General features: G+C 40.4%; 1 non-coding gene across 1 annotated transcript; it reads left to right on the forward strand.

Moving 5' to 3' along the window:
- The first annotated feature begins 236 nt into the window (after positions 1 to 236).
- Positions 237 to 308, forward strand: TRNAC-GCA (transfer RNA cysteine (anticodon GCA)). The gene has a single exon. It is a non-coding gene; the product is annotated as a tRNA-Cys (tRNA).
- Positions 309 to 6,442: the final 6,134 nt, after the last annotated feature.

The raw sequence follows: 6,442 nt of genomic DNA on the forward strand, positions 1-6,442 counted from the left end.
GTAAGTATTTTTCTGTTCCATAAATGATTATTTTCATACCTTCAGATTGTTTGAACTGATAAACTAGATACAGTAAGTCTCCTACATACGAATTCAAGTTGCAAACTTTCAAAGATGCAAGCCTGTATATCTATGTCCAATCACATAAGTTAGTTCACGTGTCTGGCATACAGTGTCACATACATGCATCCTCTACAAGTTGTTGTATTTTGTGTATTCTATACAGTATTGGGGCTTCCCAGGTGGCTCAGAGGTTAAAGCATCTGCCTGCAATGCAGGAGACCTGGGTTCGATCCCTGGGTTGGGAAGATCCCCTGGAGAAGGCATTTCCTTGAAGGCAACCCACTCCAGTATTCTTGCTTGGAGAATCCCATGGACAGAGGAGCCTGGTGGGCTACAGTCCACGGGGTTGCAAAGAGTCGGACACAACTGAGCGACTTCACTTTCACTTTCACTTTCATACAGTATTGTACATGAGTACAGTATCTTTATTGTATGCCCAGGATGTCATCTATGACAAGGAAAAAGAGTTACTACCCAGGCATGACTGGATCATTTTTTCAAGAAGGTCAGGAAGATCCCCTGGAGTAGGAAATGGCAGCCAACTCCAGTATTCTTGCCTGGAAAATTCCATGGACACAGAAGCCTGGTGGGCTACACTCTGTGGAGACACAAAGAGCTGGACATGGCTATGACTGAACACAGCGCAGCACAGATGCACACACACAGCACACATACATCCAGCAAGGATGAGAACCCATGCCATCAGCATCAGGCATGAGTGGAATTTCAGCTTACCCTCCATCCCCTATTGCTGACGATACTTCACGCCTACCGTCTCCCACCTCCTCTCCTCCTTCAGTCAGTAACTCTTCTTGCCAATTGCTTGATGCTGGCCTATTTATACCAGCTGTCATACTGTACTACTATAATTTCAAGGTATTGTACTATAAGATTAAAAATGTTTTATTTCTTGTGTTTGTTTTTTATGTGTTATTTGTGTGAAAAGCATTATAAACCTATTATAGTAAGTAAGTACTATATAGCCAGTGGCCTAAGCTGAGTACCTAGGCTAACTTTGTTGGAACTGTGAACAAATTGAACTTACAATGAGCTCTTGGAATAGAATTTGTTCCTGTGTAGGGCTTTGCTATATACAGCATGGCAAAATAGCAAATGGATATAGATTATTCTTCTAAAAACACATACTATCAAACGTGCCATCTCTGGGCATCGTATGTAAAAACCTGGGCTCCCCTATGTTGCTCTTCAGGCAGACATGAAACTTTTCTTTATCCTAAATGTGTGATGCCTAACTGGGAACACGTATTTATCTTATTTTTAAATTGCATCTTTGGTTCCTAATTTTACTAATGAGATAATTAGCCATCCTTTTATTTTGAGTAGTTTTGATTACAGTCTCCAAATCCATCTAGAAGAGCTTAACTTATCCTTTTTCATCTTGAAAGCCTGCTTACCCTGCATCAAGTATGTGGTTTGGAAATCCATAGTACGTGCCATAAAGAAGAGAACAAACATTTTCGATGATTCTTTTGCTGACTTCTTAAAGCTATTGTTCGTGTTTTCACCACCACAATAATATATCAGGGCCGAAAAACAAAAAGAATCAGACATTAACATCAGACATTTATTAAAAATGCCTAAAGATTCAGACATTTTATTCTTCAAAACTTAATCCATAAGCCTTCATAATAGTGCAATAAGAAAAAATACTAAGTGGAAATAGTGCAAACAGCAGGCAAGTTTTCTTAGGCCTCAGAAGTTACCTGAGCAACTACATTAGCCTGTTCCTGTTATCTATTGCTGGGTAATAAATGATCCCAGAATACAGCACTCTAACACAGCCTCCTTATCCTGTTTATAAGGTTTTAGATGCCAAATTCTCAAGCGATTTGTCTGGGGAGTTCTCTTTTGGGGTCTCTCATTCAGTAACAGTGAGATGTCATCTGGAGTCATAGCCGTCTAAAGGTACAACTAGAAAGAGAAGACTCTTGAGAGTCCCTTGGACTGCAAGGAGATCAAACTGGTCAATCCTAAAGGAAATCAACCCTGAATATTCATTGGAAGGATTGATGCTAAAGCTGAAGCTTCAACACTTTGGCCACCTGATGTGAAGAGCCAAGTTACTGGAAAAGACGCTGATGCTGGGAAAGATTGAGGGCAGGAGGAGAAGGGGACAAAAGAGGATGGGATGGGTGGATGGCATCACCGACTCAATGGACATGAACTTGAGCAAACTCCGGGATATGGTGAAGGACAAGGAAGCCTGGTGTACTGCAGTCCATGGAGTCACAAAGAGTCAGACATGACTTACTGACTGAACAATAAGGAAGGATGTCCAAGGAGACTCCTCTCGTGGTGGCAGCTCATGCTGACTGTGGGCTGAGAGCTCAGCCAAGCTGTTGACCACAGTGTCTGTAAGTGGTATCTCTACGTGCTGTGGGCTTGTCACAGCATAGCAGCTGGATTCCAAGAAGGAATATCCAGAGAGGGAGTGTCCAGAGAGAGACTGTTCAGGAGGCCAAGGTAGAATCTGTGAGACTTCCCTGGACCTGGCCTCAGAAGTCATCAGCACCATCTCTGCCATACTGTATTGGCTACAAGCAAGTCATCATTGCCAGCCCATACTCAAGGGAGAGGGACTCAGACCGCACCTCTAGATGGAAGGAGCATCAGAGAATTTAAGGGTGTTGTTAATCTACTGTAGTTGGTGCTGGAAATATGTTTAAGATATGAAATAATCCACATCCTTTAATATTTAATCAATTATTCAATTTAATTATGCTCTGAAGCATTAGCTTAGGAAAATGGAAAGATCTTATGAGTTCCTTTTTTAAATATGTAAATACTTGACAATGAATGCTAAGTTCTTTTTAATACCTTTAGTCACAAACTAGTGATCTACTGGCTGAACTTGCCTCAGGATGTTTTGTTTGACCTTCACAGTGTTTTCAAAAAGATGAGCCAACATTTAAAAATAGGATTTCATACAAAACTCCAAATTTTCAGCTTTCTTGGAAAATGGAAAATTTGGGTCACAGAGGGCTTAAACTCCACTTGGCCAGTGCTTAGGCAGAACTGAGTAGTATCTATCCCCTTAGAAGGCATCAACTGTGTCAAAATCTAGAATTAAATATCATTTTTTTTTCCTCTGTGACTGCAAGGGTTTTTTTTCCTATGGTAGGACAATATGTTTCTATACTCAATCTTTAGTGAAAGTGAGAAAACAAAAGACAAAGAGAGTTGTATGTTTACAGAAATGATAGAACACATTTTTATGTGTGTAGAATAGACAAATATTCTTACATGTTCAACTTGCTAATGTCCCTGTCCACTTCAATTATCCAGGTTACCTGGTTGATCTCTGTAGACATTTGAATTGCATCCCCTGCTTTAGTGACCAGAGGATAGATTTACTTTGAATGCTTAGCAAGAGGCTCCTCAGAGTTTAGTGAGGGCCCAGAATATGCAGTTATGAGAGCAAGACTTTAAGACACTGGAACTCTAATGTTTACTCTGGCCGTTGTGGGATTATGGAATAAGACAGAGCACATCTGTAATAGATTAAAGACAGCTACAAATTCTTTGTCATTTTGCCCAAGGAGAGGTGGATTCTTTTTCTCCACACCCTTAAATCTATCTGTGTCTATGTCCACTTTAATTAACAGGATATGGATTCACGGATCCCAACTTTATTCAGTGGGTTATAATCATTTGCTATCATTTATTCGGTGCCCAGTTGTCTCGTTTTGCCAGAAGGGAGACTCTTCAAGTTGAATCCTCTGTCTGACTCCCTTTAAAGGGAAGAGATAAAAGCAAGGTGCTGTAGCCAGATTGTTGAAGTAATTGGTCCATATTCTATCTCCATCACTTAATTGTAAAACCTTGGGCAAGTTACTTAACCTTTATCTACCTTGGCTTCCATATGAAGTATGTTCATATGAAAAATGAACATAATGATAGTGCGACTTCACAGGGTCATTGTGAGGATTAAATGAAAAAGCAGACGTGAAAACCTGGACCAATTCTTTACATGAAGTGCTCAGTATGTTAGTTGTGCTATCTTTTTAAATTTCTTGCTTTTCACTGGAAATGGTGGGCTGAAATTTTTTCCTCCACAAAGCTGTTCTGAGGGTTACACTGGGTAATGTGAGTGCGCTACATAAGAGATACTCTCAAAATGTTAACTACCTTGCCTTTCCCCTCTGCAAAGAGGAGGAATAAATACAAAGTTCTGTTAGAGAGGAAAGAGTGTTTTAGTGCAGTCTCATTGTTGGGAGGCCTTATTTTATTCCCGAACACAGCTCCCCAAAGTGAAAGCAAAGACAGAATTTCCTTAAATCTCTAGTCTGTATGTAGGTGCACGGCTGATGGTGGAAAACCTCAGTTCAGTTCAGTTCATTTCAGTCGCTCAGTCATGTCTGACTCTTTGCGACCCCATGAATCGCAGCACGCCAGGCCTCCCTGTCCATCACCAACTCCCGGAATTCACTCAGACTCATGTCCATCGAGTCAGTGATGCCATCCAGCCATCTCATCCTGGGTCATCCCCTTCTCCTCCTGCCCCCAATCCCTCCCAGCATCAGAGTCTTTTCCAATGAGTCAACTCTTCGCATGAGGTGGCCAAAGTACTGGAGTTTCAGCTTTAACATCATTCCTTCCAAAGAAATCCCAGGGTTGATCTCCTTCAGAATGGACTGGTTGGATTACCTTGCAGTCCAAGGGACTCTCTTCTCCACCGCCACAGCTCAAAAGCATCAATTCTTCGGCACTCAGCCTTCTTCACAGTCCAACTCTCACGTACATACATGACTACTGGAAAAACCATAGCCTTGACTAGATGGACCTTAGTTAGCAAAGCAATGTCTCTGCTTTTGAATATGTTATCTAGGTTGGTCATAACTTTCCTTCCAAGCAGTAATGGTCTTTTAATTTCATGGCTGCAGTCACCATCTGCAGTGATTTTGGAGCCCCCCAAATTAAAGTCTGACACTGTTTCCACTGTTTCCCCATCTATTTCCCATGAAGTGATGGGACCAGATGCCATGATCTTCGTTTTCTGAATGTTGAGCTTTAAGCCAACTTTTTCACTCTCCTCTTTCACTTTCATCAAGAGGCTCTTTAGTTCCTCTTCACTTTCTGCCATAAGGGTGGTGTCATCTGCATATCTGAGGTTATTGATATTTCTCCCGGCAATCTTGATTCCAGCTTGTGTTTCTTCCAGTCCAGTGTTTCTCACGATGTACTCTGCATATAAGTTAAATAAGCAGGGTGACAATATACAGCCTTGACGTACTCCACTGGTGGAAAACCTAGTGCCTTAGGAAAAGCATTCTTCCTGCTCTTTCTTCTCCCCTCGCCTCCTCCTTAAACACAGTAATTCATTTGCTTTTTCCTGTGATATGCATATGAAATCATTTCAGAATTAATGTAGCAAGACCACTGACAACAAAATATTTTATTAAAGGTGTGTAGCCAAATTGTGAATATACCTATTTCCCCCTATATTTACAGTTAAAATCATTTGTTTCTCTTTGCAATCAAAAGAAAATATGGATACAATTGACTGCATACCTGAAAAGAAAAAATTTGCCTGACAGAAAATGAAATAAGCAAAGTCAAAAGACAAAAGAGAGACTTCCCTGGTGATCCTGTGCCTAAAACACCATGCTTCCATTGCAGAGGGCAATGGTTCTACCCCTGCTAAGGGAACTAGATCCCACATGGCTACAACTAAGAGTTTGAATGCCATAACTAACAGGCACAGCCAAATAAACAAATAAAAATAAGTAAATATTTTTTCAAAAGAAAAAAAATTGGCAGAAATATTTTTAACAAATGGAGGCTGTATTTTATTGAAAACTAAAGTAAGGATAATTTTTTGTTTTAAAAAAAGCAAGGATAAATCAGCATATAGAATCAGGAGCCCAGAGGGTAGAGTTAAGAGTCATAGTAAATTTTACACAGGAAGTAGAATTGGACTCAGACTGGAAAAACGTGCCCAACTAGACGGCAGAATTACTTTCAAACAATGATTTCTGTGTGCCTCCATTTTCTTTCTTTTTGAACAGAAGTGTTTGTAGGAGTTATATCTGTCCTACTATTATATGGGCTAAGTAACTTTCTCTGAAATTCATGTGGTCAATACATGAACTGTGAACTTCCAGATGTTCAAGCTGGTTTTAGAAAGGGCAGAGGAACCAGAGATCATATTGCCAATATCTGCTGGATCATCAAAAAAGCAAGAAAGTTCCAGAAAAATATCTATTTCTGCTTTCTTGACTATGCCAAAACCTTTGACTATGTGGATCACAATAAACTGTGGAAAATTCTGAAAGAGATGGGAATACCAGACCACCTGACCTGCCTCTTGAGAAACCTGTATGCAAGTCAGGAAACAACAGTTAGAACTGGACATGGA

The sequence above is a fragment of the Capricornis sumatraensis genome, chromosome 3, assembly GCF_032405125.1.
Source record: "Capricornis sumatraensis isolate serow.1 chromosome 3, serow.2, whole genome shotgun sequence".
Taxonomy (NCBI): domain Eukaryota; kingdom Metazoa; phylum Chordata; class Mammalia; order Artiodactyla; family Bovidae; genus Capricornis; species Capricornis sumatraensis.